Source organism: Myodes glareolus, chromosome 3, assembly GCF_982192425.1.
Source record: "Myodes glareolus chromosome 3, mMyoGla1.1, whole genome shotgun sequence".
Classification (NCBI taxonomy): Eukaryota; Metazoa; Chordata; class Mammalia; order Rodentia; family Cricetidae; genus Myodes; species Myodes glareolus.
The window spans coordinates 102190343-102213879 of NC_142028.1; the positions used below are offsets into that span (position 1 = coordinate 102190343).

The 23537-nt window shown below is 40.4% G+C and overlaps 1 pseudogene; it reads right to left on the bottom strand.

Moving 5' to 3' along the window:
• Positions 1-18186: 18186 nt before the first annotated feature.
• On the bottom strand, positions 18187-19239 carry LOC125412655 (matrin-3 pseudogene; annotated as a pseudogene).
• Between the last annotated feature and the right edge of the window lie 4298 nt (positions 19240-23537).

Here is a 23537-nt window from a genome sequence, read left to right on the forward strand (position 1 = left end):
ACACACACACACACAAAGAGAATGTGAATTTGGGATGAGGTTGGTGATGGATGGGGGCAGTTAGAGAGTGGAATGCAGGATTAATATGACCAAAATACATCACATGCATATATAACATATTCAAATTATTTTAAAACGTGGTCTATGTACACAATGGAATACTATCCAGTCTTAAGCCTGAAGAAAATACTGATGTCTGTGGCAACATGGATAAACCTAGAATTTATTATGCTAAACCAAATAGCCAGACACAAAATGACAAATATTGCTGTATTTCACGTGCATGCATGACTTAACATTTTTAAATTTACAGAAATAGAGAGTAAAATAGGTACCAGGGGTCAGAGAGAGATGTATGAGTTTGGAAGACATTGGTCAAAGAATACATGAGTAGTAAGTCCAAGAGAACCATTGTCAGACACATTGAGCACATAATAACATATTTTACTGTATTATGCTTTGAGACAAAACCTTGCTATTTAGCCCAACATGGCCTTGAACTCTTGATCCTTTTGCCTCAGTGTCTTGAGTGCTATGATTATAGGTGTGTACCACTACAGATGGTTTTCTAATACTATGTTAGTAAAAGCTATTAAGAATAGAGGCTGTTTAATTTGACTACTCTGTGTGTGTGTGTGTGTGTGTGTGTGTGTGTTGTAAAACACACATGATACTTTATATGTGTGTGAATATACATGCATGTATATATGTAAGTTTGTCAATTAGGAAAATAAATAACTAGAGAAAAAATGCACTTGTAGGTACTGCTTTAGCCTGACTAAATCAAAATCCTTGGATAGAATTCAGAGGTTTTTCTTGGTCCACCAGTTAATTGCGGTACACAGTCAAGGATGAACCACTTTGCTGCTTAGAATCTGAGGTGGTGAGGTAGGAAAATATCTCTTGGGGCAGCCACAGACCACCAGCAAAGGGCTTCAGTTTCAAGGGCTGAGTGAGCCAGATAGCCCTTGATCTGCGAGAACTGTTTTGGAGCCAACTGGCGGGTCCTGAGAAGCACGAGTATTCCACTCACAGGGACTCTACTGTGTGGCTGCCAGGACCTTCCTCTCAGAGAAACACCAGCGCCATCCAAGAAACAGATGCCATTTCTTTCAAAACGTGTCCTTTTGTCTGTCTCCTGACCCAGTGGCACTAGTGACCTGCACACCAGATTTAATTACCGGCCTACAGAGATGAGCTAGTGTTTGGATTCAGCTCCCCAAGGGAAAAAGTGACTTACTTCAACTGTGAGTTTTGTGCTTTCAGAAGGGCAGAGGGACTGTGAGGGCAGGGAAGCCAGCAAGATTAGCTCTCTGTGAGAGCTTCCAACCAGCCTTCAGGATGTGCTGAAGATGGGCAGAAAGATGCAAAGAAAGTTTGATATCCTGCTGGAACTTAGGGCATGGGAGGAATATTTGGAGGAAGCCTAGGCAGCTGCTCAAGTCCCACGCTAGCTCACACAGAGGTCTGGAGACCTGCTGTGCACAGCTCCTGAGTGTCACAGGCAGAATATTGGCTGCATTTACAAGTCCGGACCTTCCTTTCCTAAATGTAAGCCTGGCACTTTGTCCTTATCTTTTGTAGCATTTTTATTCTACTCTTAAGACTTAAGATAAATGTTAGAGGAAACCAGTGCTTTCTAACACAGCATAAACAACATGGGGATAGACAACTAGATGAGAAAGGACAGCCCCTTCAGAGGGTTCCAACCTCTTCATGTGCACTAAAACAATGAGCCAGGATCTCAGATCTACTGGTGAGTCAAGCAGAACTACAACATGTTTTCTAATAGGTAGATTTTAAAAATAAATAGCTGGTGTGGGAGGTCCTTCTGTCTATGTGTTGCTCTTAATGGTTAATGAATAAAGAAACTGTCTTGGTCTGTGATAGGGCAAAAGAACAAAGCTAGGTGGGGAAAACTAAAGTGAATGCTGGGAGAAAGGAGGCAGGGTCAGAGAAAAGCCATGTAGCCCACCTGAGACAGACACTGGAAACTTTAGCTGGTAAGCCACAGTCTTGTGGCAATACACAGATTAATAGAAATGGGTTAAATTAATATGTAAGAGTTATCCAATAAGAAGCTAGAACTAATGGGTAAAGCAGTGATTTAATTAATACAGTCTCTGTGTTTGGGACAAAGTGGCTGAGAACAAACTAGCGGCCTGCTTGCTACAAATAGCAAGCAACTAAAACCATCTAGTGGTATCATTGAATCCTGGTTCTTAGCTTGGCATCCTTGGAGAACTTGACATCAACTTGGAGTCCCATTTTATCCAGTTGTGAAAAACAATTCTTCCTGGGATGTGTGAGAATTAAAAGGAAATTATGTGCAAAGTAATGATATAGTTCTGACTTCTGATGAATGTTCACATACAGAAATGGCATTAACAATAACATTAAGAGAGAAAGAACCCAATGAAATGAAGCTAATCTCTAACAGGAAATATAATAGAGCATGGAGATAAAAACAAATAACAATACAAAAATAACAACAATGAAAGATTTGATAAGAAACATAGGATTGATGTGTTTTGGTGAAACTATTATTTTATTACCTAAAGTCTCACATTAACTGTTAAGAATTCTCAACTTCTTCAATTTAGAGACTACAACTACCAAAGGCATAAAAATTAAATTTGAAAGCCTTTCGTTAAGCATTTCTCATAGTTTGAGGAATGCTGTTCTCCATGTTTAAAGCTAAAGGGCCTAAAGAAGTCAGTTTTCAAATGGAATAATTATAGCACAGAGATAGCAATAGTAAGGATTCCTTGGTGCTCATTTTGGTCTTTGAACTGCTAAGAAAGAGAATACTCATTTCCCACAATGCAGTCCAGACTGGAAAGCTACTTGGATGAGGACCTATTATGATAAGAGGAGGTCTCTTGTTACAGTTCTCACAAAAACGTCAATTTTCTTTCAACACAACAAGCGCCACTTCTGACAGTCCTGTCCACAGACAGAAGTCCTTGCAGCTTTGCTATCATTTAATCAACCCCATTCTCTGCTTTAGAGGTCAGGGTTCTGGATGTTAGAAAGTTTATGTGACCCCTGTGGTGTCCTTAACAGCAGAAAAAAGCTTCCGAGGATCTATTTGTTTGTTTTTTTTTTTTAAAAAAAATTTGGATTAAAACAATTTCCAGTTTAACTTAAAACAGCATAACTGTCTTACTCTCTCATCTCTATTCTGCTCCTTCAGGAAGCTACTGAGATTTGCAGTTTGCCTGTCCTGAAGAAGGTTTTCTTTTAAACTCTAAGACAATTGCCCTAGAGCTCCAAGGAAATCATTCTGGGTCACCTGCTGTTGTTTCCTACAAAGACACCATGGGATAACCTGTACAGTGTTGAAGTCCTGGATCTGACACTGCAGCTGTCTTCTTCAAGCTCCGCATCTTTTTACTCCTATCCTTTGTCTGAATGATCCACATGGTATCCACACCCAGGTGTTCATTTCCTCATTCTGTAAAATAGGTCATAACAAAATCGAGGACTATTTTTTGGCCTCACATTTCACAGGGCTGGGAAGGTGTGTTCCCATCGTGTCCTCCTCAGGCGGCTAGGAGACTGAGGGAAGGCAGATTCATCTCTGCCCATGCATCTTTACCCTAGACGATGGTTTGAGACATTGGTCCCATGTTGTACAAAAAGCATATTCTCTGATCCTCTTCCCAAAGATACACCATACTTCCATTGGGCACACTCTAAGCCAAACCATAAAACAAAGGTCTGTTTACATAACACATAGGCAAATATTGGACATATAAACTGGAGTGTCTGCATCTCTCTAGTGTAGTCTGCAAGGATCTCTATAGTGTAGGATTGAGTGGGAATGGGGAAGGAATGGCTCAGGTCATGGAAAAAAAGTTTTCATTTGTATTTTGCCTGAGGAATCACAAGTGTTATGGACAAGTCTAGTCTATCTGCTCTTTCTATTCCATGGTTCACCCCAATTCAGATCCTGAACAATCATTCTTGTCTCATATCATGGGAAGTCTTAGTTAGGGTTACTATTGCTGTGAACAGACACCATGACTATGACAACTTTTATAAAGGAAAAACGTTTAATTGGGATGGCTTACATTTTCAAAGGTTTAGTCCATTATCATCATGGTATGTTATGGTAGTATGAAGGCAGACAATGTGATAGAGCTGAGAGTCCTATATTTTGATAGACAGGCAACAGGAAGTGATCTGTCTCACTGGGCATGGCTTGAGCATGTATGAGTTCTCAAAGCCCACCTACACAGTGACACACTTCTTCCAACAAGGCCGTACCTCCTAATAGTGCCCCTCTCTTTGAGGCCATTTTCTTTCAAAATACCACAGAGGACTTTATTAATGACAGATAAGGAATATATGCCTTAGAAGTGAAAATAGTCTAAAGTGGGTACACGGAATCCTAAGATTATTAATATATACTTTCTACATAGTATCTAAAGAACTCTAAATATTCACCTTCTCTTTTCCATCAGCATCAGTTCAGGTGACAACAGAACCCTGAACTCACCTCATCCTGTAATCATTAGAACCAATGTCACTTAGGATCTTACTGAGGAACAAAAGTATTTTTGCAGAAGATTGTGTACATAAGCAAGTGTCAGTTGGTGTACATGACATGAGGAATATTTGTCTTCTGAAATCAATGAAGAGGTGAAAGGAAGGAGTTCAGGAGCCAGCAACTCTTGTGCATTTCTAAACGCTAGACAAACTGACATGGTTAGATATTTATGCCCATGGGTGTACTAGTGGCACAAATGTTATGGGGGTAACCAACCACTTTCTGACTGTATTTAAGGCCTGCTCCATAGGAGAAAACACATGCCTGGTACTGTAAGTCAGGTTAAGATCACATGGTTGGGGAGCTTACAGGCCCCAAGGGTGAACCTGCTGCTATTTGTATCAAACTGGCCTATAAACATGTGCTGTAGTTTACTGAAACTCTCCCTCAGACCTCATCAGGGAAGTTTCTTTGTGCAATGGATGACAGTCAATGCAGAAACTCATAATTGATCAAAGTACAGGAAATAAGTGGCCAAGGGTTGCTCCTACAAACGGGATATTGATATCACATCTCGGAGGCTCAGAAGCCATCTCAGAAGAGCAGGCGGAAAGACTGTAAGATATGGAGGTCAGGAAGGACCAGAATGAAACAGAATCTTCTGGGTATGACGGGAATGCTGCATCCATTAGCTCACAGCAGTTGTGGTTGCCTACCAACATCAAGCCACCCAACATTCTAGCAAGAAGTAGAAAATGGTTTGTAAGCCTCTACTTCTAACTGAATGGGGTGCTGAGGTGAGCTGATGTTTCTGAGGTTTTATTTATGGATGTGGCTTCTGACAGGCTGACCACGCTCCAGGGGATGGCCCCACACCAGAGGTATATGGACAGCACACATTGGTGTTGATGAGTTATTAATAAAAAGAAAATTATATAAATAGGGATGTGGGAACTGATGGGGTGGGAGTTTATGGAAGGAGTTAGAGGTAAACATATTAAAATATATTGTATGAAATTCTCAAAGAATTAATAAAAATAACTTTTAAAGAAGTTGAGTGTCTTTTTGCCACCCATGATATGACATATCAAATAACTCTCTATGCTCTGTTTCTTTATTTGTTACATGGAGATTGAGTTTATTCTATGCAAAATGTAACTACTATAAAGTTTATTTTGAAATAAAAATTTAAAGAACTCAGCATGGTATGTAGTGAGCACTCCGAAATGATAATTAATTATCATTTAAAATCTGAGAAGGTCATTTGGGCGTATTCTCACTTGCTTAAAAATATTTAGTTAGTTTTATATTATATGTATATTGTATGCATGAATGTTTTGAATTGAGTGTTTTGCTTACATTTAAGTACACCGTGTGAATGCAGTGCCTGCAGAGACCAGCAGAGGACATTACATTCCCTAGGACTGAAGTTACAGATGATTGTAAACCACCATATAGGTGCTCAGAACCAAACCCAGTTCTCTGAAAATGTAGCAAGTGCTCTTACTGAGCCATCTCTCCATCCCCATATTCTCGTTTTTTTTTTCCGTAGGCAAAACATGTGTATTTTCTACAATTCTGTCTTGCATCTTCCAAGAGCTAGTACAAAACAACTATTTGTAGGCAGAAGAAGCGACTTACAGTTTTTAACTTGTATGCTTGATTGGAAATGATTTCTTTAATCTAGTCTGTGAATTTTTCTTTTCTTATTTATCATAGTCTGTGGTGCAATGTGTTGGTTGAATGAATACATAACTACAAGAGAGGGCATGCTTTGGAAACTTCTTTACAATTTTTTTGATCAAGTGGCTGGGACTTCTTTACAGACAGGTGTGGTGTGGGAGAATTGTCTGTATTCTGTCAATCATATTTTAAATAAACGCTGATTGGTCAGGCAGGAAATATAGATATGTCAACCAGACAGGAAGTAAAGGTGGGGCCATGAGAACAGGAGTATTCTGGGAACTCCCAGAACTCCCTCCACAGTTCTGCCCAGATCACCGATAAAGCAACATGTGACCTGCCAGCTGAGAAAGGTACTGAGCTGTGTGCCTAACATAGCTAAAAATAATGGTCTAACATAAGTTATAAGAGCTAATAAGTAGTCTGAGCTAATGGGCCAATCAGTTTATAATCTTATGGAGACCTCTGTGTGATTTTTCTTTGGGGCTTGCTGGTTGTGGGGTACCGGGTGGGACAGATACCCCAACAAGCTGGTCCTCCTGTTACAGAATGGCACCTACATGTATAACTGCATCCATAGAAAGCCTGAGAAAGTTTGGGAAAGAATAGAGTAAAGCATGTTTTCTTGGTAGCAGCAATTTCTTCAGTCTGCTCTGCTTGCTAGAGGAAACCAAGCACTCTCATCTAAGAGAGGCTTCCTGACTCAGCTTTAGCTGAAAAACCCTGCAGCTCTTTAAGAGGTCCTGCCACAAAACACTTAAATGGTGCTGATGAAAAGCTGACTGCATGCTTTTCGGTTTCAGCCGTAGCAGGAAAAAAGCTGTGCCATTTTAAAATGCCAACTTTCTGGGCTGTCCTGCCAGGGCAAACTCTGACTCTTTCAGGCAGGCAGTCTGACTGAGTGTGGTCTGTGGTCCCTTGCTTGCTGGCAGGGACCTTGAAATGCCACAGAGTTGTGGCAATAAAAATGACTCCAGCTGTACTTCTGCCATGAGGTTGGAAAGCTAAGGAATGGGCTGGATCTAGCCATCAAAACCACAGCTTGAATCCTCTCCTTAAAGATTCATGTAGTCAGAAAAAGAGAGATACACAGTAAAGAGAGATTCAAAGATGAAGAAAACCTCTAAATGGTTTACAGTGTGTTAAAAATATATGCAGGCTAAAGGTTAAAGTCTTAAAGTGAAAAAAAAAGAAAGAGGGTAGTTGGGTGTTCTGGTTCACACATTTAATCCCAATGCCTGGGAGGCAGAGGCAGACAGACCTCTGTGAATTCAACGTGGTGGTGGATACCTTTAATCCCAGCACTTGGGAGGCAGAGGCAAGTGGATCTCTGTGAGTTCAAGGACAGCCTGGTCTACAGAGTTATTCTAGGACAAAAATATACAGAGAACCTGTCTCAAAAAGTAAAAATAAAAATAAAAGAAATATAGGTTAAAGTAAAGCCACATAAAGATGGAAAATATACAGAGATTCTTGATACTGTATGCTATTATGCTCTCTTTGAATTGTTTGAATGCTGAGGAAGGAGCAACAACTGCTAAAAGATATTTGCTTATAAATGCTGCTGAACTAACCCAAGATAGGTATTTTGAAAATACCTTGACTTCAAAATTGAAGTCAAAAGGTATGTTACTTTGGAGAAGAGATTTTGCTTTTGTTTCCACAAAAAATGAGAGGCTGTGGATTCATTCTGAGTTAAGAAAAATCCAGTTTAATCAAGGAAGATTACCTGAGAAATCTCCGGTAGGAACAGATGGCCCGGATGTCTGAGTTCTATATCCAGAACAGATTCAAGACTGCTGCCTGAGATGATCAAGACCCACAGGATACTCCAGTCAGGACTTGATTATAACTCTATGTTTTCTTTAGATCCCCATAAGATTATCAGTGCCCCCAACCAGCAGGAAGTAGTCTGGAATACTACGCCCACATTCCCAAAAAATGGACTATGGATATTTTCCATTTTTTTTTAAAAAAGAGGGAGAAGTGGTGCGGGAGAATTGTCTGTATTCTGTCAATCATGTTTTAAATAAACGCTGATTGGCCAGGCAGGAAGTATAGGTGGGCCAACCAGACAGGAAGTAGAGACAGGGTGATGAGAACAGGAATATTCTGGGAAGGAGGAAGCTCCTCCCAGTCTAGCCCAGACCACCAAAGAAACAACATGTGAGCTGCCCCTCTGAGAAAGGTACTGAGCCATTTGGCTAGCATAGATAAGAACAATGGGTTAATATAAGCTACAAGAACTAATAAGTAGACTGAGCTAATGGGCCAATCAGTTTATAATCTTATGGAGACCTCTGTGTGATTTTCTTTGGGACTTGTCAGCTGTGGGACTGGGCAGGACAGAAATCCCAACAAACAGGCCCCTTCATGTTACACAGGTGCATTAGGATCCACCACCCTGACAAACTCTGTGCTTGCTCATAAAATCAGGATGGTCTGAATTCTACCCAGGAAAAAAAACTTCCAGCTGACTTCCAATGTGTGAATTGCAATGAGTATGTGAAAAAAACAAGCAAAGGAAACCTACACATAGATTGGCTTTCTGCATTCATTTTCTGTGCAGCCAAGGAGATGCTAAGAAATAGCACTGTCTTGGTTTACTCTCTTCTGCTGTGAGAAAATGCCATAAGCACAGCTTACACTTCCTAGTCCATCATGGAGGAAAGTCAGGGACAGAAACTCAAGGCAGGAACCTGGAGGCAGGAATGTAGAAGGCATGCAGGAGGTGCTTCTGATCGGCTTGCTCCCCATGGCTTGCTCAAATTTTCTCTTTATATCACTTAGGATCATCTGCCCAAAGATGGTGTCACTCACAATGACCTGGGCCTTTTCAGAATCATCACTAATTAGGAAAATACCCCACAGACCAATTTACTAGAGGCTTTTCTTAGTTGAAGGACTTTCCTTTTCTGAAGAACTCTAGTTTTGTGTCAAGTTGACAAAAACTAACAAACACCAGCACTGAATCTTACTATAATTTGAGTATTTGAAAGAACTTAGTGATGTATGCTTGTGTGAAATACAAAGCCCTGAGACTGACAACAGCAAAAACACCCTCTCAAATGATTGTTACCCTTTCTCTTTATGAACACAGCCCTGACAGGACTCTGATGCTCAGTGGTAAAAGACGAGTCAAAGGCACTCAAATGGTTGATTGATAGGTCTGGTTGGGCGGAGCAGATAGTCTTTGATGCTCTGGGTCAGAGCAGGATGACTGTGACCGGCAATAAGTAACAGAAAACTTTAGATCCTCAAGTAGAGAATCTTTACAGTGTTACCAGGGCATTTTTTTTTCTGAGTGTTTGAGGTGAAGGCTAACCAAGTTACCACAATCCAATCACCCAACTTTGTCAAGGCACTGCAACATCACGCTGAATTTTATAATTATGTGCAAGCACTCTGCATCATTTGGAAACACTTTTGTCATATTCTAGGTCAGCGTTGGTTACTTGTAGCCAAGGTTCATTCTGTTACAAAATGTTTAGGGAAGGTCTCCTAGAGACAGCAGGACAAGGGCGGGCTTTTGTTTATTGTCTTCCATTTGAATGAGGACTTGCAGAAAGTGGTTCAAGTTCCAAGCTATACACATTGCAGGGTGAAAGGGTAAATGATGACGGCTGGCAGGGAAATGCCCAGGAGCAGAAGGGAGAACCTATCTAGGCTTTGGCAAGACAGAAACATGAAAGAGCAGAAATGCAAGTCTCAGACCCGTGGGCTCTGATGAGGACTGAGAGACGAAAACAGGGGCTTCTAGATGTCAGGAGCAGTTGGTATGTTAGTCAACTTCCATCAGTAAAAAAATATTCAAGACAGTAAAATTAGTAAGGAAGAAGTTTATTTCTATTCTTTGGTTCTTAGGCCCATGACAGCTCACTCAGTTATGGGACTGTGGATGGTGGAAGAGGCATGCTTATCTTATAGCAGCTGGAAATGAAGAGGGGTGGAGGTGGAGAAAAGGGTCCCTTCACCTATGCTCCACCTCCTAAAGGTCCCATGATTTCCCAACAGTGCTGCAGTCCAGACTTTAACACAGGGACTTTGACCAGATATTTCAGATTTAAATTATAACCATTAGAGTAAATGAAGTAGGGAGAGGAGAGAAACATACTGGATTACAAGGTCAAAGCCAGAATGATCTGGAACTTGTCCATAGCAAAATAGATAAACTTAGGGGCCAACTTCAGCAAAAAAAAAATCCCTATTAACAATTTAGTTCTTTGTATTATTCTTAAAAATAATTCTGAACAAGATTAGCCATTTGTTAGCTTAAATAAAAGTCCGGTGGTTTCTTAAGGAATTTTCTTATGTTTAATAATGAGTACTAGTGGGTTCCTGTTGAAAGGGAAAGGAAACACACACACACACACACACACACAAATTTGTATTACATATAAACTATAGAGATTTACTTACTCCAAAATATCTTAACAAAAGTATACAGTTTGGAGTTTGGGAGGCTAGAGAGGACCCTAACTCATTCCCAGCATCCACATCAGGTCATCACCTGTAGTTCTACCTACAGGGGAACCAGCACCATTTTCTGGCCTCTCACGTGCATATACTCCCTCACAGATACACACAAAAGACATAATTTTAAATGAAATAAATATTTTTAAAACTATGAGCCTGATATTTAACAAAATAAGCTCAAATTCATATATTTTGTTATCCATTTCCTGTTTCCAGATACAAACCCATGCTCTTTTATACAGGATATGTTTTTCAATACTAAGTCTTATGTTGACACTGCAAGAAACATTTACTTATTTGTTTACTTTTTCTTTGTTACAAAAGAACAAAGTAGTTCTGAAACCCAAGACAGAGTTTATGTGTCTGGGCTGCCATTCTTGTGGTATGAGCACTGAGAAGCCACAGGCCTTTCTGAGGAAGCCCCAAGGCCATCACATCAAGATAGGGCATTTTTTAAAATATCCATGCATGTATAGGGTACCTCACTTCATGTATGAGACTGGTTTCCAAAACGTGGCTGGAAAATGGACTTTTACAAGATGATCCTCCATCTCAGGTAGCCCGTAGTCAATCCTGCCATGGGGGAAAAACACAGCAACCTGTTAACTTTTACATCTTGGGATCTGGACTTAGCTCATGTATGTATATCCTGACAGCATTTGGGACCCTCCAAAAAATAAGTTAATGAAATCTTTTGGATAAAGATTCCTATATCAAGGAAATAAAGAGCATATGAATTTTTATTTGAATAAATAACATTAAAAGTTGCTTCTAAAGGAAGAAAGGATCCAGAGACATTGTACATGGCAGTGAATCTACTCTTGGACTAAATGCTAACTTATGTAAGTTATGTTAATGAAGTGTAAAATCAATTTTACAACTAGTTTCAAAATAAATTCTTTTTAAATTACAAAAAGGCATACATACTGTTATCTAAAATGCAGAATAATGCCACCAAAAAAGAGTACAACCAGGAATGCTAGAAATCTAACTAATGAAGAATTTTAACTATCAGATAAATGGGTTCAGTGCTTTTAGCTTTCCTTTCATGGGGATTGGCAATGCATCGGTGGCCCTAACCCTACAAATGTAGATGTTTAAAACAGGTTGAGGCAGCAACATTTTATAGGCCAGCACGAAAAGAGAAACAATCACAGGAACGACATAATTACAGGGTAATAAAAATGTAAACACCATTAATGCATTAATTTTGCATTAGGGGTTTTATCCATGGTTGGCTTAACAACTTATATCTCCAAGGTTTTGATTAAAAAGTCATTAGGACTTTTTTTACCTACCCATCCTAACACAGGCATATACTGGATTTGATTATTTTATAAGAGATTCGTGTAATTGGCCATTGAAGAAAATAGGTGATTTAGAAGGATATTTTTTAAGAAAGAGAAAGAGGATGGGAGGAGAAGGAGCTGCCGTCATGGACTTTTTAGACACTTACAACGACTACTTTGTCAGGTCTAACTGCTCTTGTTCTTTTTTTATTGCTCTCGTGGGGTACTCGGTGTTCTCTTTCCTCGATTTCTATTAAGGTGCAGTCTTATCAGGAGTCAACTACATGCTGTTGGCCAGTCATTTTAACTCTCCCACTCAATTTCCTTACCTGTAAAGTGCAGGTAATAAAGCTGCTTCCGACAGCTGCTCTAATAAAGCTGCTTCCGACAGCTGCTCTAAAGGGAAGAGATTGTGCAGAAGGGCTTTACGTGGTGCAAGACTCAATAAACGCCACTTACGGTTTTAATACCCGAAGAGAAAGCTGGAACGAGACACAGGAGGCTCATTTTGATCCTCTTATGCAGTTCCTCGTTCATGGGGTCCAGGGCCAGCTCTTTGTAAGGGAGTTGGCTCGCGAATTCATGACATCAGCCACAGAAACAAGGCGAGTTCAGTCGTTAGATAGAGTGGACAGATGAGTCCTTGTGTGGAGGTGTAAGGTAGTGTGGCTGTGTGCGGATGAGTCGAAACAGAAACAGACGTTTCCGTAAGAATGAAATCAAATAAGTTAGGCAGATTAGGAAAAGAATTCACAGTGGCCGTTTCTGTAACCAAGGAATACGTTTTCAGTAATGAAACGTAATGGGTCCTCTGTGAAGCAGCTGTGTGTCTCTGGGGTACCCGAGTGCCAAGGCTGAGGGACAGACCTTTGTGATGTTGGTTATCTAGAAGGCTGGTTGCCCTGGGCCGTCCTGGACATTGGGCTTTGGTCTTCTCTCTGACTTTTTCTGCTCCATCTCACCTCACTCTGTGGAACTTTTTCACCTTTAAGTCAAGTTTGCTGTAGTGAAAAGCCCCAGTAAGGAATAATCACATAGTAACACACCTGGAAAGGCTCCGTCCTGAAAGTTGTCACAGTGAACAGCAGAGCACTGCAGGCTGGAAGAAGATCCTTTTGTTCATATGGACTCCCTAGAAGAACAGAGTCAAGAGAGTCCATGCTTGATTGGAGGGGATTTGAAACTAGCCTACACAGTCAAAGGGTGGAGATTCCGACCATGGACTCCCTGAGCTCTGGACAGTTCAAAAATGAGCATCTTCTCAGTCCTAAGCATGGGGAAGTCTCGGAATAAGAGGGGCCAAGGATGCTGTTGACCTGTTTGTAGCTGACCATGTGGGAGCTCCTACATGGCTGCCAAAGTGAGTTCACATTCAGACACTGCAAACACTGAAGTCTCCTTTCTGTAGGTGATCAGCAAGAAAAAGGATGCACACACATGCTAAAATGAATGGAGTTTGTGTGAGGGCAGGTTTCCCCATAATTCTGTGTTTCTCCTGAGCCCTCACCTGTTGGGCAGAGCTCCGCATACTCGGGGCAAGTGTCCTGCACTGAGTTCCCTGATCCACGTGCCATTTTTTTTTCTAGAAATGACCCAACAAACTTACCGACATCATAACTGCTAATTTTCTGGTCTTCCATTCCAATCCAGTGACTATCAAGGTTAACCATTATGGCCCTGTTTGACCAGGTTTCCCAAGCATTACTTGCCCACTGTGCTGGTTTAGCTTCTGTCAACTTTACTTAAATCTAGATGTTTCTGAGAAGAGGAAATCTCAGTTAAGGAACCGACTCTGTTAGACTGGCCTGTGGGCATGCATATGGGGGCATTTCCTTGGTTGTTAATAGATGAGGGCCCAGCCCACTGTAGTCAGTGCCATCCCTGGGCTGGTCTTGACCCTGTAAGGAAAGAGGCTGAGGAGCCACTAATTAGCCGCCTTCCATGTTTACTGCTGCAAGCTCCTTTGCTAGCTGGGTGGTGGACTGTCATTTGCAAACTAAAGGAAACCAACTCCTCCCTGAGTTGCTTTTGGTGATGACAATTATCACAGCGACTGAAAGCAAACGATAACATGACCTTTTCCAGCATTGTTTTATCTTCTTGTAACTTTATTTGAAACCTTACGCAATTTTTGTTCTGAAGAACATATTTTAGGAGACACCAATTTAGACTTCACTTCTTCGCTATTATGAACACTAATCTGTTTTTAGGGCAGAGATATTATTATTTTTTTTAAGAAAAATAAACTTTATTTCCTAAATACTATGTAAATATTTCCAAGATTTAGTTGTTATTAGTAAAACAAAACAAAACACTAATCTTTTTTTTGTTTTTTGTTTTTTTTTAAATTTTCTTTTTTTAAAAGTAATTTTATTAAATTATAAAAGTTTCCATTTCCGCCCCTCCTCCCACCACCCTCCCACTCCCCCCACTCCCTCTCCTCCTCCCTCTCCATCCCTAAGAGCAGTCAGGGTTTCCTGCCCAGTGGGAAGTTCAAGTTCCTCCCGCCTCCCTCCAGGTCCAGGAAGGTGAGTGTCCAGACGTACTGGATCTGCAAAATCCAGTATATGCAGAGAAAACAAGTCCCAGTGCCATTGTCAATGACTTTTCAGAAAGACTCCGGGCCAGCCACATTCAGAGAATCTGGTTGGATTGCGTGCTCGTTCAGTCCCAGTCCAACTGGCCTTGGTAAACTCTCATTAGATCCGTCCCCTTGTATCAGTGGGTGATCGCATCCCTCGCAGTCCTTATTTCCTTTTTCATTTTCTTCCTCCTTCTGCTCCTCATTTGGACCTTGGGGGGTTCAGTCCGGTGCTCCCATGTGGGTCTCCGTCTGTATCGCCATCCATCGTCGGATGAAGGTTCTCTCTGATCTTGTCGTCTTTGCTCACGTTCTCTTTCCTTCTGCTTCTTGTTTGGACCTAGGGAGTTAAGTCCAGTGTTCCGATGTGGGTCTCAATCTCCATCCATCGCCAGATGAAGGTTCTATGGTGATAAGCAAAATATTCATCAGTATGGTTATGGGCCTAGGCCGTTTCAGGCACCCTCTCTTCTGTCCAGAGAACAATCAGGGGATCTAGGGCAGAGATATTATTATCAACGCGATCTCCTGAATCTTCTGGTGCTCTCACCTTTCCTTATATACGACTTTCATGTGTTGATGGCAATGGATGGGTTTCCTTTCCTGGCTCATCTTCCTTGCTGCGTATTGAGTTGTACTAATGCCATTGATTAGATCTGCATGGGGTAGAAAACCTATAAAATAATCTGACAAGGCCGACAGTTTGAAATTATTTGCAAACATTATTTAATCCGACAGTCATAAAGGAGTATGAGTCTTCCCAGTGTACAGCTGCACAGTAGCTAACCCTAAGGCAATACGCTCACTATTCAGATCCTCAGCTGGAAAGAAACCCATAAAGAACAAGGTTGACTGAAGCCAGTGGCAGAGGCGACGTCAAATTCAACAGGGAGTGTGGAGAGGACGTTAGTGCTCTCCAGCACGCTGGACTTTCCCACACAGGAGCCATGCAAGGTTCAACTACAGGCGCGAACCTAATTGATGAGGACATTTGAGCTAAAATGAAAATGTACATTTCTCTAGTGCTTGGGCTGGGTAGGAGGGAAATTGCCTCACTGGTGATACAGCATAAATGGGCTTTCTACACACACTATGTGGGGTAAGAACTGCTACCTAAATACAAGTTTACACGGCTCAATTATCTAAAATCATCTCAATAGAATGCCAAAGAATCCTATGGAAGGGAACACAGCCAATGCAAAATTAAAGAGTCTATTGAGCAAGGCAAATCAAACAGAACAGACAGAAGATGTTGTTTGAACGATTGCCAAATATACTCCCCCACCTCTAGACCACTGGTTTCCGACAAAATTCAGCCTCAGTAGAGAAAAGGGCAGGAAATTCCAGTGGTAATAATTTATAAGATCTTTGAAGATAAGCAGTGCACAAAACAATCAGCTTCATATTAACTGAACAATAGATGGATATGTCTTAGAATGTAGCCCAGAAGATTTCAGAATGGTTCATCTAGAACATAGGATCCACAAATCATCAGCCAGTGACACATAACGAACAAGGGACATCCAGTTCCCAGGAGTCCAAATGTGAATGGATATATATGTTTTATAATTGGTGTCAAAGAAACATGCCAGTTCACTTTAGGCTTCAATTTCTATGTAAGTGAGGTAGTAAAGACATACAAAACACTGTGCGGAGTTCATTTCATCTTACATTGCATGATGTCAAGGCTTGATTGTCCATTCCTTTTCTCCTTATTGAAAAGTAACTACTTAAAACAAAGTGTCCAGTCGGACAGTTAACCCCCCCCCCCCCCCCGTGACTTTTGTGAAAATGCACATCCTTAGGTTTTGTTTCTAGAAATACTGACTCAGTGTGTCCAAGGTGAGGTTCAAGAACTGGTATGTTTTTTAAGGTTCTCCAAACACTTCTCATTCTAGCCGATAACTAGGCTTAGAAACCATCAAACTAAGTTGCAGCAGCCAGGAGTAAAATCAGCATTGCTCATTCTTAGAAAAGCTCTTATATTTAAGTTTTTTTTTTATTATTGAAATTCACTTCATTAACTTGAATCCACAGATATAAGAAGTATATAACCAGAGAGTTACAAGTAAACACAGATTATACTTGCAAAGTTCTGCTCACAGAGGTCACATGTGCGGGTACATGAATTAGAAGTGTGCGTCAAGATTTATGGCCAAACTGTTTTTAAACCCAAGACATGTAAAATCACACCCTGAATATATAGAAATGGTTTACACACTTCAAATGTTGCTTGTAACAGAGATGTACGACAGCTACAGGATTCAAGTGACAAGCAATAGATTCTCAAAAAATTAATACTGGGCAAAGAGAACTGGAATATTTTTACATTTCACTGAAATAACATTCAGCTACTAGAATACGAAACCTAGCAGGAACTAAGGGGGAAACATTTACAAATCTAAAGCCAATTACTTAATTTCTTATCATCTAAACAACAAGATATTAAAGAAAACGGCACCTGCATTGGAGTTGCCAGTCTCGCATGAATGAAGGTCTCTAAGAAGGAAATGCAACCAAAACAGTTTCCAAAGTCAAATGCAGTCTGCAAGGCTCAGATTAAAATGTGGAATGTTTCAGATGAAAAGTAGTAAAAAATACAATTAGTTTTGTTCTTGATTGAATGGAATCAAAAGTTGACATTTCTTTGAAGCCTTGAACTACTAAATTTCATTTTTTCCTAATGGTTCTAGGTTATCTTTCTCTTACTGGTGCAAGCTGTTTTCCGTAAGCTTTCAATAGTCAATCTCTATGAAGTACTTCTGTCTGTTGCCATTCTGATGAAACAAAAACGTTTTCATTAACTTAACTGTATGTGTACTTTCTGCTATAAAACTTAAATACATCAACAGACATCAACAAAAGAGTACAATAGTTTTCTAACTACCAGTGTTGTATTTTTAAAAAGGCTAACATTAAAATCAAAGAACAATTGTTTTCTTTGAAATAATTAGGTTTCTTGTATGTTTTAAGATTCCTTCGTCTGTCTCTGTTCTTCTACCAATTTATTCGGAACTTTCAGGAGGAGCATTAGGCTGATGTGTTCCAGCTCTATACTCATCTGGAATTGCAAAGTCCTCATTCTTAACATTCCAGGCATCTGAACTTTCACTTGCTTATTTGTTTGGATCACCAGCATTCTTAGCAGATTCAGCACCTGGTTTTCTGTATTTTCCTAGTCCCTAGGAGGTCCCAGAATCACACCTGGTCCTGCAGTGGTCTTGGCTCAGATCTACTCCCTCAGAGGTCCAGTCTCATGTCTGGACCTGCAGAGATTTCTGGTTCTGGCCTACTCCCTCTCACCCAGATCTGTAGAGCTCTCTGGTTTCTGTGTACCTCCCAGGAGGTCCCAGACTTATGTCTGGACCCACAGAGGTCTTTGGCTTTGACCTACTCCCTCAGCAGTTGCTCCCTGGTTACCTGCTCCTGTGGAATTCTCTGTCTCAAGCCTGCTCCAGCCTAGGTTGCTGGCTCAGTCTTGCTCCTGTAGAGTTTGTTGTCTCAGGTCTGCTCAGGCCTAGGTTGCTGACTCAGTCCTGTTTCTGTAAATGTCCCTGGTCTTGATCTGCTCCTGCTCCCATAGAGCTCACCGTCTCAGGCCCACTTCAGCCCAGGTCACTGGCTCAGTCATGTTTCTGCAAATGTCCCTGGTCTGGATCCATTCATGTTCCTGTGAAGTTCATTGTCTCAGACCTGCTGTGGCCTAGGTCACTGGCTCTGTCATGTTCCTGTGAAGTTCTCAGCACCAGTTTTTTATATTTTTCAGACAAGTCAACTCTAACACATCTCCCCTGAAACCAAAGTGCCTTCTTCAGACAATGGTCAATCATTGTCATTACGTCTTCGCTGGTCTCCATCTCAATAAAAGCCTGACTTTTCATTCTCGTCAATGTGTAATTCTTTATTTTCCCATACAGCTCAGCAAGCTTGAGGACGACACTGTCAGAATAGCCAGATTGTGGGAAATTATTGACATGCACCAAACATCTAAGTTCTTGCTTTTGATCAAACTTCTGAACTGGTTTTCCTTCGGATTTCTTTATTCTCTTATACTTCTAGGATAAATGAACTCTTACTGGCTTGCCAAATATTAATGTTGGTGTAGTTATATAATAATCCAGTGTAGCCTGAGCATTTTCTGTGGTTGCCATTTCAATAAATGTCTCATTAATTTTATTTAAAATCAGGTGATTTGAAATGACTCCAAATGGTTTTACCAGTTGTAATAGTTTGGTATCTCAAGCCTTTTCCTCGCTGAAAATCCATAACGTGAACAACTCGGCTGGTTTTCACTCTGCCTTTTTGCATGTGTCTTGGTCCTTGTAGATTTCTAATGCCAGCACTCAGATTTCCTCTTGACCCAACTGCTGGTCCTCCAACATGAATGAAGGAGGTGGAGGTCCCAGAAATCCTGGCACTAGGTCTGTAGACTGCTGCAGCATGAATGGATTGCCCATTGTGTGTCCTGTATCATTGTCAGGATACCGTTCTGGGTAGATTTCAGGAAGAAGCTGACACCGACGTCTGGGACTTGCTCCATTGATGTGTTGACTCCACTCCTTATTAGAATGAGCTGACAGATCACATATAGAGCACAGATGGGGATAACCTTTCTGTAAGAGTCCATGGAAGCCTTCAATATTGCTACTTAGAGGAGCGCCTCTCTTTTTCTCAAAGAGAGATCTCTCTTGTAAGGGGCCAGGACCACATCCCATTCTCTCATACCTATTGTCAAATTTATGATAGGTATGCGAGGTCTCACCAACAAAAGAATCATTCCTACACCTTTATAATCTCTTAATCTATTACCTTTATAATCTGTTCTGCTTTAATAACCAGATTCTTGAGAACGACTTCCATGGTCACAATCAAGTACTGGGTTGAGACAAGGACCACGATCATCAAAACTATTTTTTAATAGACAGCCCCCCCCAAAGCAAAACAAACAAACAAACAAAACCCTCAAACTAGAAATCTAGGTTAACTTTACTTCAAAAATGGTAACACCAAGAAAAGGGATCAAGAAGGACTATAGAATCTTCTTCAAGCTGAGAACCTGCAGACAACTCTGAGGGGAAGGGAGAGGGAAAGGAGAGATCCCGCTCTCCACGAGCAGGATGTGGAGGCTCCCACAATGCCCTGCAGCAAAGGCACTCAAAAAGTACTTTCTTTTGCTTCAATTTATAAGAGGAAATCTGAAAGTGTTTTTGCTGTAACAAGAAGATGGCAGTGTGGAGAGCATGCTGCAACCTTGATTCCATTTTCCTCTTATGAAGCAGCTCCATATCTTTGGGGTGTTTTCAGCCTTGAACTTTCAGAAGTCCTTTTGTTTCCTGTGTGTCTTTGGTGGAATTAAATCTTTCCTAAACTTTCCTACAGCCCTCATTGCTTGTCTCCTGCCTCCCCATCACTTTTGGCAAGAATTGGATCATGTGCTCATGCATAGATGAGTTACTAGAAAGGGTTTGTTTGTTTGTCTGTTTACTATCAAGGCCAGTGGTTCTGAATGTTGGTTGTTCATTAGTATTACCTGGGAAATTTTTCTTTTTATTTGTGACTTTCTTTAACATCCTGAATTTGTGATTTAACTAGCCTGTGGTGTGGTCAGGGCATTCAAGGTTCAAAGTTTCTGAAATAATTCTTACATTGACCAAGTTTGAAAGCCAAGTGTCCTAGATTAACCATTTAAGACAGGAATGCTACTAAGGTGTCAATTACTGTGACCATTGAAATCCTTGAAAATCCCTTAAGCAAATGAGCATCTACCTTATAACGTGCTTACATTCACTGAGGAAGAATATGAACATCCCAGGTAAGAACCACCTGACAGTTTTGTTGACTCTTAAATTTGCATTTTTTTAATCACACCGTGCCTATTCCTAGTTTTGGAGTCAGAGGAAAAGAAAAGAAGGAAATGAAAAGAAGTCATGGAGTGACACAGTTGACTCTAAACTCCAGGGCAACCAAATCACAAATCCAGGATGCTAAATGCAGATAAACCCAGGTAAAAGGAAAATTTTCCCAGGTAATTCCAATGTACAACCAAGCCTCGGAAACACTGGTCTTGGTAACAAACAAACAAACAAACCTTTTCCAGTAACTTGCTCATTAATGAACACAGCCATAACCATCTGTGTTGTAATGATGTCAGCTGACATTTGCTATAGTTGTGGGAGGAGTAGAAGACAATGTAAATAAATGTGACAAAAAAATAGTCACATGGCAGGAAGGTTAAATTTAAATCGTAGTAAATTTTTGTTTTTTCCCATGCTATACCATATAATACCATGCCTATTTTATGTTATGAGAAGGAAAAATGTTCTTTTAGGAAATCCTAACAACAATGCCTTGTTGATGAAATAGAGGGGACTCTGTAAAAAGGCAAAGGATGATAATGTATGAAGAAAACCACTAGACTTTTAAACATGATCTTTGAATCTATATCTTCTTGAAATAGCAGTAAAATTTTATCAACCTTGCTTTTAACTAATAGAAAACAATTCCGAGGTATTTGTGTACTTGAAGTCACTAAGTGAGTTTTTTCTAGTATTTGCTCGAGCTATATGAGTTTTTCAGTTAGTCTTTTGTAACTATAAATGGTCTTCTAAGTTTTAAGTCTTTATGAATATCTCTTGAGGCCATTACTTGGCCAAAACTTGGATGTGGCTTCATTGTAGATTATGAGAATAAAACTGTTGAAAATTCTCCTCTCAAATTAAAAAGAAAAGATTTAAAAAGTTAGAATTCTGCAGGATGAGGTAAGCAAAGAAGTGGTGAGTACGGCTTAGCAGATAAAAAAAGAATAGTCTACCTACTAGCTATTTCACATGGCATAAAGTCCTTATCTAGTGGGGGCCCTTAAAAATCAGAGCCATGGACTTACAGGCTGTTACAACCTATGTGAACGTTTGACTATGTTAGCTTAAGGAGTAGACAGAAGGTGAACACTTGGGTGCCAAAAAGACTTCGCATAAATTCCTGAATGATAGCACAGTCACTAGGATTTATTAAACATCTGTCACTTTGAGAGAGTTTTATTCTTTTTTAATAAAGAAATAGCAATAAGAACTAAACATCCTGACTGGCAAAGGAAATGATTTTCTCGTTATTCCCTTTTTAAGTTATTGTCAATAGTATAACATTACTTCCTCCACATTTGCTACCCACCTCCTACCCATTCCGTAAGTAATAGATACCAGCAAAGCATCAGGGAGCCAGAGTTGGTTTCAGACTCTGGATCTTACGTGCCTATAGTGATGCTAAAATCAACATTAAGAACTTCTTGTCCAGAGGAAGAAACAGTTAAGAAAGTACTTGAAAACAGCTTAGCACGCTACTCAGTATTGCAAAGCTTGGTGTGGAATAGTAGGGAAACATCAGAGTATGAAGTACATCCAGGGACCTGCAGTAGGCACAGAAAAAGGAGATGTATAGTGGGAAGTCATTTGTGTGTTCCAGGATGCTCAGACCCAAAATAACCACACAGAAACTATATTATTTGTAATACTGTTTGGCCAATAGCTTAAGCGTATTTCTGGCTAATTCTTATATCCTAAACTAACCCATCTTCATTAATCTGTGTATCACCACATGGCTGTGGCTTCCCAGCAAAGTTTCAGCATGTCTGTCTTGGGCAGCAGCTCCATGACTTCTCCTGACTCTACCTTCTTTCTCCCAGCATTCAGTTTAGGTTTCCTTGCCTATTTCTACACTGCCCTATCAACAGTCCAAGGCAGTTTCTTTATTAACCGATGGTATTTACAGCATACAGAGGGGAATCCCACATTAGAAATGATTTTTAAAGTATACACACAACACAATAGAATTTGTTAGGATAATCTTAGGTGAACATTGTGATTATTTTCTAATAAACTTAGTTAATTTTCCAATAAACTAAAAAAATTTTCATATCAGTTTAAATTCTTGAGGCGAGTTTGACATCACCAAAGTATTAAATGTGATTGTTCAATAGATATATTTGTGTGTATGTCAAATATTATGACTTTGTTAGACTTGCTGAGTTCACAAGTGCCCAGATAACTAGTAAAACATTGTTTCTGGGCGTTTTTGTGAAGCTGTATCTGAAAGAAGATCACTGACTGGGGAGCTAGTACACCAGCAGTGTGATTACCACTGGAACAAATGGACTCGAGTTTCATCCCCAGAACCAACGTAAAAATGTTGAACCCAATCTCACATGTTTTTACTCTCAGTGCCAGGGGAGAGAGTACAGGAGGATTTCTGGGGCTCACTGGCCAGACAATCAGGTAGGTTTGCTGAGCCCAGGTTGGTGAGAGACTTAGACAAAAATATCGATTCTGAAGTGTGACTTCCAATGTTGACTTTTGATGTTTACATTTCTCTCTCTCTCTCTCTCTCTCTCTCTCTCTCTCTCTCTCTCTCTCTCTCTCTCTCACACACACACACACACACACACACACACTCACAAACACACTTAAACTAGATAGGCCACTCTGGAAAACCTAACTAATGCTAAAGACTTTGAGGAGGCTGTAATGTCAGCCTAGGAGCTAGTAGACACAGAAAGAGGAGAGATTCAATCACGAGAGCACATCATGAGTAACACAGACATAAATAGCTGGTTTTAAATGTTTGAGACAAGGTTCTCACTACAGAAGACATGTGAGGCCCAAGACTTCAGTGTGAAAGTAAGTGCCACCTTGAACAATACCCAACAGGCTGTTGGAAGTTTCCTCACTTACTAATGTTTAAAGAAACAAATGTAAGAACACACCTAAAACCTAACACTGGGGGACTTGAGGTAAGTGTGGTCACCCCAAGCTTCTACTCGAAACCCTGTTTCACAAGCTAAAAGGAAATTGCCTGCCTAGAGTGTGCAATGCCTGGAGTTGGAACTCCATCACTACTGAAGACCAAACAACAACAAGAAAAATAACAATGCAAACCCTCAAAAGGTTGGAAAGATCTAACAATTCGAAGATAGATGCTCTAATTGTGTAAAATCTTAGCAATTTGCTCTATAGAAACTTAG